Source organism: Schistocerca nitens, chromosome 1 (genome assembly GCF_023898315.1).
Source record: "Schistocerca nitens isolate TAMUIC-IGC-003100 chromosome 1, iqSchNite1.1, whole genome shotgun sequence".
NCBI classification, from domain to species: domain Eukaryota; kingdom Metazoa; phylum Arthropoda; class Insecta; order Orthoptera; family Acrididae; genus Schistocerca; species Schistocerca nitens.
In genome coordinates, this window is record NC_064614.1 from 1,145,432,299 (window position 1) to 1,145,444,061 (window position 11,763).

An 11,763-nucleotide genomic window follows, 5' to 3' on the forward strand; every position below is an offset into this window, starting at 1 on the left:
AGCGGGGTGCACTCAGCCCTTGTGAGGCAAACTGAGGAGCTACTTGATTGAGAAGTAGCGGCTCCGGTCTCGTAAACTGACTTACGGCCGGGAGAGCGGTGTGCTGATCACATGCCCCTCCATATCCGCATCCTGTGACGCCTGTGGATTGAGGATGACACGGCGGCCGGTCGGTACTGTTGGGCGTTGCAAGGCCTGTTCGGACGGAGTTTAGTTTTTAGAGAGCTCTTTAGAATGTGAACAAGAGCTCGTTTCATCCATGTAGAACTAACTGAGAACTAACTGGCCACTGGATGAATGTCATTCGAGGGGCAAAATGCGGATATACGGTCTCATAATATTGTGCCCTTAGAGACAAGTTGTAAAATTGCGTCAGTTGTATATTGGGACACGTCAGTGCTATAACTGACTAACCAATATACACCGTCCAGTTACATTAATGTGACCGTCTGTCAATAGCTCGAGTAAGCACTTTAGCAGCGCGGACTGCTGCGAGCCGTACAGGTAGCGTCAATGAGATACTGGAAGGTACCGCCAGGGATCTGGAGTAGTGTTGACTCCAGTGCCGTGGCCAGCTGCGCTAGGTTTCTCCGTTGAGGATCCGTGGCACGAAAAGCCCGATCGAGGTGGTCCTACATATTCTCGATTGGATTTAAACCCGAGGAGCTCGATGGCCAGGGGAGCACGGTAAACTCATCTTGGTGCTTTTCGTGCCACGCAAGTACGAGGGGCGTTTGGAAAGTCCGTACAAAAATAAAAACTACTTACGTGTTTGGGTAAACCTTTTTTATTCTTAGACGTAGACTTATACACTTCGTACAACGCTGTTCTAATTTGTTGATTCCTTCCGAAAAATAGGAATTGTCCAAGTCTGCAAAATAGCTATTAGTTACTGCAATCACCTCCTCATTTGAATAAAATCTTTGTCCCGCCAGCCATTTTTTTCAAATTGGGGAACAAATAGTAGTCCGAAGGAGCCAAGTCTGGAGAATAGGGGGGATGTGAAACGAGTTGGAATCCTGTTTCCATTAATTTTCCGACCACAATTGCTGAGGTGTGTGCTGGTGCATTGTCTTGATGGAAAAGGACGTTTTTGCGGTCCAATCGCCGCCGTTTTTCTTGCAGCTCGGTTTTCAAACGGTTCGATAACGACGAATAATTTTCACCTGTAATAGTTTTACCCTTTTCTGGCCGAAGGAATTGTCTTCGCTTTTTTTGGTGCAGATTCTCCCTTGGTAACCCATTGTTTAGATTGGTCTCAGGAGTATAGTAACGTATCCATGTTTTATCCACAGTGACGACACGATACTTAAAGTCCTGCGGATTATTCCTGAACAGCTGCAAACAATCCTTGCAACACTTCACACGATTCCGTTTTTGGTCAAGCGTGAGCAATCGCGGAACCCATCTTGGGGATAGGTTTCTCATGTCCAAATGTTTATGCAAAATATTACGTACATGTTAATTCGATATGCCCACAGCACTAGCAATCTCATGCACCTTAACTCTTCTGTCATCCATCACCATATCATGGATTTTATCAATGATTTCTGCAGTCGTAACCTCCACAGGGCGTCCAGAACGTTCAGCATCACTTGTGCCCATATGGCCATTCCGAAAATTTGAAACCACTTATAACCTGTTCTAATCGAAGGTGCAGAGTCGCCGTAATGTTTATCAATCTTCTCTTTAGTCTCCTGAGGCGTTTTGCCTTTCATAAAGTAATGTTTTTCGTCCATTTTTTGACAGCCACTCGACTTCCTTGATTCACACGAATGCCAAACACAAAGAAATAGACCAATATGGTGAAACTTGGTGTGCGTTCTTTCCAAAGATGCTACTAACTAAACATGACCTCGATACGCGCCGGTGCTGCCATCTCACGGACTTTTGAAACGCCCCTCGTACACCGTTGGCTATGCGACACGTTGCGTTGTCCTGCAGGTAGATGCCATCGTGACGAGGAAAAACAAACCACTGGTAGGGGTGGATATCATCCCTACGGATGGCTGAACACTTATGTTGATTCACTGTGCCTTCCGTAATGACGAGTTCGCTCAAGGAATGGCACAGAAACATTCCTCAGACTGTAATGCTCCCCTACTCCGGCCTGGACCCTTCGGAAGATTGTTGCAGGGTGTTTGCTTTCAGACGTTTCACGCCAATGCAGCTAACGTGATTCATCTGCAAAGGTCACCGGTCGTCAACTCAGTGGACGTCCAGTTGTGGTACTATCTTTTGAATTCGAGCCTTTGTCGCTGATGAACAGCAGGGTTCACGAACCTGGCGCCCGCTGTGGAGACCCATATGGAGAAACGTAAGCTGAACAGTCGTTTAGGAGATACTGTTGCTAGTCCTTTATTTCATCTGCAAAGTCGGTTGCTTAACAGTTGCACATGTAGTCAACCGTAGACATCGAAACCGTCGTTCACCCGTTCCGTGGTGTTTGTGTGGACCCCAGGACATGTCAGTATCCCCAGCAACGAACTTGCCGACAGGCTGGCCAAACAGGCGATGCGGAAACCGCTTCTGGAGATAGGCATCTCCGAAGCTGACCTGCGTTCTGTCTTACACCGCAGGGTTTTCCGGCTTTGGGAGACGGAATGGCATAACAGCACGCACAACAAACTGCGTGTCATTAAGTAGACTATGAATGTGTGGAAGTCTTCCATGTAGGCCTCTCGCAGGGAATCAGTTGTCCTCTGCCGGCTCCGCAATGGCCATACGTGGCTAACGCATGGTTACCTACTCCGTCGCGAGGACCCACCTCAGTGTGGCTGTGGCTCCCAAATGCCAGAGTCCACCTCTTACTGGATTGCCCACTTTTAGCCGCCATGCGGCAGACTTTTAACTTTCCCAGCACACTGCCTTTTATCCGTGAGAGTGGGTTTTATACTTCTATGCAGTTTTTAGCGCATGTCCTTTGTCCCTCTGTGTCCTCCACCCTAGTGCTTTTAGGGTGGAGGTTTCAATGTGTTGCACAGTGGCTGGCTTTCCCTTTTTATTCTCGTGGTTGGACACCCATTATAATCTGCTTTCATGTTTCACTCTCTTCTGTTCCTAGCGTCTCTCTGTTGTTTTTTGTCCTCTTTTGTTCCTTTTAGTGTTCGTTGCCTTCCCTTCGTTCTTGTGGCTTTTCCTTTCTTTCCGTTTTGTGTTATATGTTTCGTCCGTTTTATTCTCACACTTGTGGCATTGTTTAATTAGGAACAAGGGACAGATGACCTCGTAGTTTGGTCCCTTCTCCCGCCTTTAAACCAACCAACCAACTAACCGTCGTTCACCCCCGTTATGTACCGCCCGTGGTGTCCCACAGCTAAATGTGTCGGTTTTGGATAGCGCCCTTTTGCTCTCTGACACGCTTTATATACCGTCCACTGCTGATGCTGCCACCTGCCATTGCACGCTGGCGTCGAACGTAGACGGTGGCCACATTCAAGTGACTAGGCCGTGTATTTCTGTTATAATGGATGCATGGTGTTCTCAATGCATAGTGTTCTCAGTTGTTTCATGAATGAGAAATAACTTATTACTTGGCACTTATGTTACTTCGTTGTTACGTAATTGCTGTTTTGACCATTTGTTAATGACATATTTTTTTCTTGTTAAGAAACTAAACCGATAAATTTCCTATTTAAATTCCGTACACCTGCCAAGAGCTCTCCTAAGGAACTAAACTACTTAGGTCATCGGTCCCTAGACTTACACACTACTTAAATTAACTGAAACTAACTTATGATAAGAACAACACACACACACCCCATGCCTGGTGGAGGACTCGAACCTCCGGCGGTAGGGGCCGCGCAGTCCGTGACATGATGACGCCTCAAACCATGCGGTCACTCCGCGCGGCCCTATCTTTCCAAATTGGCCTATTGGGGAATCGATTGTGACACTACTAATACAGAAGAGTGGCCAGGCTTTTTTAATAAATAAAAGTAAGCAACGATGTGTATCAATAAAAGTTTATCTAAATAAAAAAATACATATCGAAGGGAGTAACTGAAAAACAGCCTGTCTCTGCCTGCTTTCGTTATGAAGTATGAGTATTAGCAGAATGACTTTTTCTCTTTGCAGCGGAGTGCGCGCTGTTTTGAAGCTTCCTGGCAAATTTAAACTATGTACCCTACCGGGAATTTTGCCTTTCGCGGGAAATGTTCATACCGACTGATGTATGTAAGAGAGCTGCTGCCTCATTTGGAAGTTTGGAGATGAGATACTGGCGGAAGTAAAACTGCGATGGCGGGTCGCGATAGCTCAGTAAGATGGAACAGTAAGTAGGTACAATGCCTGCGAAAGGCAAGGTTCTGGTTTAAAGCCCCGGTGCAATGCACGGATTTCATCTGCGAGGAAACTGTATAAGTATTTGTGTAAGTCTGCAGGCTTTAGTGGCCGTTCTCACTGAAGTTAAAATCTTCTGGGTTATCAGGCCGCGTCATTTTTCTTCTAAAATGTTCGACGTTTCGACCCCTCTGCTGGGATCTTCCTCAGGATCTTTTGGTGTCCACTACTGCTAGAACACTGTCAGAGACGAGTGTCGCGTCCACTGATAAAGGGGAATTTTCTGGCGTTCGTGCTGGAGTAGAGATAGTATTGGTTAAAATTCATATGGCTGCCATTGGTGGGCCATAGTCATAGGCCCAGCAGAGGGGTCGAAACGTCGAACATTTTAGAAGAAACATGACGCGGCCTAATGACCCACAAGATTTTAACTTCAGTGTATAAGTATTTGTTTTGTTGTTGTGGATGTTCTACTGCGATGGAAAGCCTCGAACGTCTGTATGAATATTTTGCTACAGTATCCTTGTGACTTTATCAACTCCTGAAATTCCACGTTTGGTATTGATGACACCAGAAAAATTTCTACATTAAATAATTAATCATAAACCAGTTTACGAAGTATATAACTAGAAGTAAATTTGAGCCCAAAGCGGAAAATAATTACGTGAATAACAATATTTCTCAAAGCTTCACCGTGGGGCTTAGTAATTAAAATTTCTTTCATCACAGTTGTGCGTAATTGAGACGAATGACAGCGCTGGGTTGCGTGTGGTAGAGAAAGTACAATTTTTCATACGTACGAATTCATTCACAGACGCTGCCTGCTTCTGGGACGAAACTTCAAGGACCATGCGAGATGTCTCAACACTGCGAATAACCGCGGGCAAGAAAAGAAGAGATTTTGATGCGGAAGAAGCTGATGTACAGATTACAAAGGTGATTGTTGCTTGGTAACTTCACTACTAAATCAGTCTTTCAGTTGTGTGAATGATCACAGGACAATGTAATTTTTTTCCATCTCAGAATCTGACACTGATATCAGACAGCGAGAAAGGATCATTCTACTTGATTTATTCTAAGAAGTACTTATCAAAGTCTTGCATGTTCTCGTTCCCAGTTGAACTACGTTTCCCAGTCAAGTGTTTGTCTCGATACTACATTATTGCTGTGCCTTCTAAAATAAGATATTTTTATCTACAATCAGTGGTAAAAATGTTGACTTACTTAGGAGAAGTGGAGGAAGAAAATTGAGAGAGGTTGTGTTGTGTTATTTCAGTCATTGCAGCATGAAGTTAATTGAACAGCGACATTAGCCGTACGAACAAACTGATGGTCCCTTCTCAGTAAGACACAGAACTCCCTATTGCCTGGACGCATGCACTGATTTGTTTGAGCAGACTGTAATACAGCCATTATATCCTCCTCTCAGATAAGGGCCCACGTCTGTTATAACTGGCCCTCGATATACTGTATATTAGTACAACAACGATTCTGACGTTCGTGCTCCTCCCACACATATTCTGTTGGAGACAAATCGAGGGATATTTCTGGTCAAGTGGGTACCTCAACGTCACACAGGCAGCTCAGAGAGATACATTTCGTGAGAGGACAGCGTTATCCTGTTGAAAGATGGCATCGGATTGTTGTCAGCTACCAGGATACTGTCTCACCAGACGTAAAACGAACCTGTAGGTGTCTGTGGCATACAACAGCGACGCAAGATTTCCTTGAATCACTACAAGAGCTGAACTGAAGTCATACCCGTTCCTCCTTACAGAACGACTGTAGGATAACACCAGTGTGTCTCCAAGATATTGGTAAATTCTGTTCTCTTCCATCGGCGCCGCCATACTCGCCGACTATGGCCTCTGAGGTGGTGCAGAACTGAAATTAATCGTTGAAAATGATGCGGCGCCTCTCGTCGGCAATCCATGCTTCCAAAGAAACACTCGAAAGGCAGCTGGCCATGTTCTGACGCTAACAGCAGCCTTCTAATTTCATGGGCAATTCAGTAGCCCTGCTGTCGCTAGTCTCCAAGCAGTGGCGTCTACTGTACAGTAAAAAATTGGTTCAAATGTCTCTGAGCACTATGGGACTTAACTGCTGAGGTCATCAGTCCCCTAGAACTTAGAACTACTTAAACCTAACTAACCTAAGAACATCACACACACATCCATGCCCGAGGCAGGATTCGAACCTGCGACCGCAGCGGTCGCGCGGTTCCAGACTGTAGCGCCTAGAACCGCTCGGCCACTCAGGCCGGCTAGTGTACAGTAGTGAGTCTACCACTCGTGCCTGGAGGGCAGGCGTTGATGTGGAGGGGTTGCAGTATGCCTGGCGCACTTAACAGCGCTCCTCTCCTCATGCGGTCAGACTTGATCGACCAAACAACGCTAATACACTGTGGTGGCTGTCCTATCCATCGCAGGTGATGACAACTCTAATCTTTTACATACATGTTGACACTATGTTGCTGTTTGTTGTGGCTTTCATTCCAAAGATTGGTTTGATGCAGGTCTCAATACTAGTCTATCTTGTGCATAACTGTCGCTGCATAACTACATTACATTGCATTAATACTTGTTCCATAGACCATGAATGCGACATTTCGTAATGTTTTGGAACGTGTCAGTTTAAAGTAAGTTTTCTTTACACTATATATTATTTTTTTTAACTGCAGTTACTACTCCATGTCTAAAAATTAATCTATTGAGTAGAAGAAGTTGTCATTCAGAAATTATTTCAATTTGTTTTTAAATGTTTGTTGGCTATCTGTCAGACTTTTAATGCAATTTGGCAAGAGGAAATTTGGAAATTTGTGGTAAGGTCTTATGGGACAAAACTACTTAGGTCATTGGTCCCTAAGCCTACACACTACATACATAACTTAAACTAACTTAAGCTATGGACAACATACACCCCCATGCCCGAGGGAGGACTCGAACCTCCGACGGTGGGAGTCGACCGGACAGTAACAAGGCGCCTTAGACCGCGAGGCTACCCCGTGTGGCTACTTGGTAAAAGACCAAAGATTTTTGTGGCAGCATAATTCACTCCTTTCTGTCCCAAATTAAAATTTAACCCAGAATAGTGAAGACCATCCTTTCTCATAGTGTTGTAGCTATGTACTTCGCTATTATTTTTGAATTGGGATGGGTTATTAATAACAAATTTCAAAAGTGAATACATGTACAGCGAAGGTACTGTGAATATCCCGAGTTCCTTAAATAAATGTCTGCAAGGTGATATTCGGTGGGTTCCAGCTATTATTCTGATTACACCCTTTTGTGCAATGAATACTTCTTCTGTTAATGATAAATTACCCCCAATATATGATGCCATGTGAAAGCAGTAAATCAAAATAGGCATAGTAGGCTAATTTACTCATATGTTTATCACCAAAATTTGCAATAACCCTAAAAGCATAAGTAACTGAACCTGTTTCAGCAGATCATAAATGTGTTCCTTCCAATTCAATTTCTCATCAATGCACACACCCAGAAATTTTGAATATTATGCCTTGGCAACAGATTTCTGTGCAAAATCTATATTTATTAATGGTGTTATGCCATCTAATGTACAGAACTGTATATACTGTGTTTTCTCAAAATTTAGTGAGAGTCCATTTGCATAGAACCACATAATAATTTTCTGAACACATCATTTACAATTTCCTCAGTTGATTCTTGTTTGATGGAAGTGAGTCTATACTTGTATTATCAGCAAAAAGAACTAGCTTTGCATCTTTATGAATGTAGGGTATAGTATATTGAGCAACAAGGGACCCAAGACTGAACCATGTGGGATTCCATTTTTGATCCCTCCCCAGTTAGAGGGCTCTGCTGATTGTTGCAGACTATCTGTAATGTTAATTTCAACCTTCTGCATTCTTCCAGTTAAATATGAATTAACTATTTGTGTACTGCCCCACTCATACCACCATACATAAGCTTTTCTAGAAAATTTCATGATTCACACAGTCAAAAACCTTTGAGAGGGCACAAAACATCTCAGTGGGTGATGTTCAGTTATTCAGAGCATTTAATATTTGATCAGCGAAAGAATATATAGCATTTTCTGTTGAAAAGCGTTTCTGAAAAACAAATTGACATTTTGGTGGTACCTCATTTTCACAAATATGTGATGCTAAACTTGCATACATTTACTTTTTCAAGAATTTTGGATAAAGCTGTCAGAAGTGAGATTGGGCAGTAGTTGTTAGCATCAGACCTATCCCCCTTTTGATGCAATGGTTGGAATGGTTTAACAATACCGTATTTCAATCTATCTGGAAAAATGCCCTGTTTCAGTGAGCTGCTACATATGTGGCTGAGAATCCTACTTGTCTGTTGGGAACAAGCCTTTAGTATTCTGTTGGAAATGTCATAATTTGAGTGAATTTATCATTTTCTTAATTTCAGTAGGAGAGATGCGTTGAATTTCAAATTTATCAAATTGCATAGGTATTGCCTCTTCCATGTACTGCCCTGCATTTTCTAATGAATATCTGGATCCTATTTTGTTTACAACACGCAAAAACAATTGTTAAAAATGTCTTCTACTTCTGACTTTTTGTTAACAACCTTTTCATTGAGTTTGACAGAAATACAATCTCCCTGCTCTCAGTTGCCCTGTTTCCCTTTAAACAATATTCGAAATTGTTTTAATTTTATTATCAGACATGCTAATCTCAGACGTAATGCACTAACCTCTGGACTTTTTAGTAACATTTCTTAATACGGTGCTGTAGCTTTATAATTTTTCACTGTTTCTGGATCATTGCTCCTTGTAGCTATAATATATGTTTCCATTTTCTGTTTACAAGATATTTTTAATCATTTAGTAAGCTATGGCTTTTTGGATGGTGTCTTACAACTACATTTCACTGTTTTTTTTGGGGAAAACGGTTTTCAAATATATTTACAAAAGTATCATGAAATAGGTTGAATTTTAAATTAGGATCAGGTTCTCTGTACACCTCATCCCAGTCTAACTGTCGCAGGCTTTCCCTAAAATTTTTGATCGTTAAGTGGTTAATTGAATGCACTATTTTGGAGGACGGTTTTGCATTACTATATGCAGCTCGTAGTCTTCCAGTAGCGTTCTCGCTTCCCGCGCATTGGGTCCCGGGTTCGATTCCCGGCGGTGTCAGGGATTTTTCCCTGCCTCGAGATGACTGGCTGTTGTTGCGACGTCTTCATCATTATCATTCATCACCATTACGGTTGGAGGAAGGCAATGGCAAACCACCTCCGCTAGGACCTTGCCTAGTCAGCAGTGCAGGTCTCCCGCGTCGTCCCCTACGCTCCTCGGAGTATGAGACCTCATCATCATCATCATCATGGGGCTTCGTCATATACTGTAACTAGCTGTGCATCATGATCAGACAGACCATTCTTAACAGAAAAGTTTTTATTTGATTAGATCTATCTTGGTGTATAGAAACATTATCTATCAGGTGCTACTCTCCTGTACCACCTGAGTAGGAAAATCAATATCTGATGTCAAATTGAAAGAACCAAGTAATACTTCAAGATCAAACTTTCTATCTTTCAGAAAATCTACATTGAAATCCCCATAATCAACAATTTGCTTCTCTCTGTTTGACAGATAGCACAACAAAGAAGCCAAGTTTTTCAAAAACAGTTGAAAATTTCCCAATGGGGACCTATACACAGCTACAATTATAAAAGTACCATTATTTAGTTTAAGCTCACATCCACATGCTTCTGTATGTTGCCCTACACAAAATGTTTTAGTTTCTAAATTTTTCACACTATGATATATTTTAACACATATGGCAACTCACCCTCTCTCCATAGTGTCTCTACTTACATGTGTTGAAAGCTTATATCACCGACATTTACCGTCCCCATGTCTGTGACTACATGATGTTCAAATGGTTCAAATGGCTCTGAGCACTATGCGACTTAACTTCTGAGGTCATCAGTCGCCTAGAACTTAGAACTAATTAAACCTAACTAACCTAAGGACATCACACACATCCATGCCCGAGGCAGGATTCGAACCTGCGACCGGAGCGGTCACGCGGTTCCAGACTGAAGCGCCTAGACCGCACGGCCACACCGGCCGGCTACATGATGTTCAGATAGGCATAGTATATCTATTCTACCCTCAGTTTCTAAATCTTCTAAACAAACAAGAAGCTCATCTACTTTGTTTTTAATCCCCTGATATTCTTAAGCAGTATACTAACATTATGTTTCACTGTTTTTTATGAGAATCTTGTGATATTTTAATTCTAGTACCTGTCTGTCTCTCATTAAGCTTAATTTCATTCAATGTTGAATCATTGGACATTGATCTTAGTCTAGAAAAGAGGTACTCCCATGAGTTTCAGTGCTCCCCCTTAAAGATTTCGCTATCATCCCAGCCAGTTTACCCTTCCCATTCCTTTTGAGATACAGGCCATGTCTTGTGAAGTCCCACCTACCAATACCATCAACTGGAAACAAACCTATGCCTGACAAAGCAGCCACCTGAAATAGCATATCTAGCTCCATATTGACCCTCCTGATAGACCTGTTCAATTGGGGCCGATCATAAAAGCTGGAACCAAGCCACTATTTGTATGGTTCGTTGCAGATGCTATTTTTACCAGGTCACACTCAATATTGTGGTCATGATCCCCGTGAATACTATTTCCCACTCCATCATCACAACATGATCCTGCTTTGTAAAACACTTGCACAATGATGCGACATCCTCGATCACTTGGTTAAGATATGGACTGGGCTTGAAAAAACTTGTGACCTGCTACCTGTCACCTAATTTTTCCTGCACTATCTGGCCCACACTTCTTCGATGGTTATTACCTAACAACTACTTTCTACTTTTTTTGAAAAAGTTCCCACATCCATTTGAATCTATTTACTGTAGTCAAGCTTGGTCTATAATTACAATTTTTACCTTCCATTACCATATTAACTATTCTTTGGTGCCTCAGAATATGTCCTTTCAAATGATTCCTTCTTATGGTGAAGTTATGAAATAAAGTTCTTTCCTCCCCGATTCAGTTAAGTTACCTGATCTACCCATCTAATTTTCAGCATTGTTCTGTAGCAGCACATCTCAAAATATTTATATTTATGTGTGTGCAGAACTGCATTTACATTGGACTATTCCATGTAGGTGCTTATCTGTGTTTACTATTGGTGGGTGTGCTAATTTTGAGATGTCTGTTTATGAAATAAATAGACAAGGTCACCAGTAATGAGACACAGATTCACGAATCGAGTTACTTTTTGAACGACTCCACTTTAGTAAATAGGATAATGTTGCTACAAAGTTCAAAACTTAATGCATTTCCTGTGTTAGAAATTGCCTTTGGATTGTTAACAATTGCACAGGTCATCACACCGGGTGACATTGTCTTTCAGTATGAGACCAAGGACGCGCGATTGACTCAGTGGACTTCTGAATGCCTAAAGGATTAGCCTACATGTACAGGGGTCCATCGGA

The 11,763-nt window shown here is 42.3% G+C and overlaps 1 non-coding gene across 1 annotated transcript; it reads right to left on the reverse strand.

Annotated features, from left to right (window-relative positions):
• Positions 1–6,457: 6,457 nt before the first annotated feature.
• Positions 6,458–6,541, reverse strand: Trnas-gga (transfer RNA serine (anticodon GGA)). Its single transcript is given in 2 exon segments — positions 6,458–6,492; positions 6,502–6,541. It is a non-coding gene; the product is annotated as a tRNA-Ser (tRNA).
• Between the last annotated feature and the right edge of the window lie 5,222 nt (positions 6,542–11,763).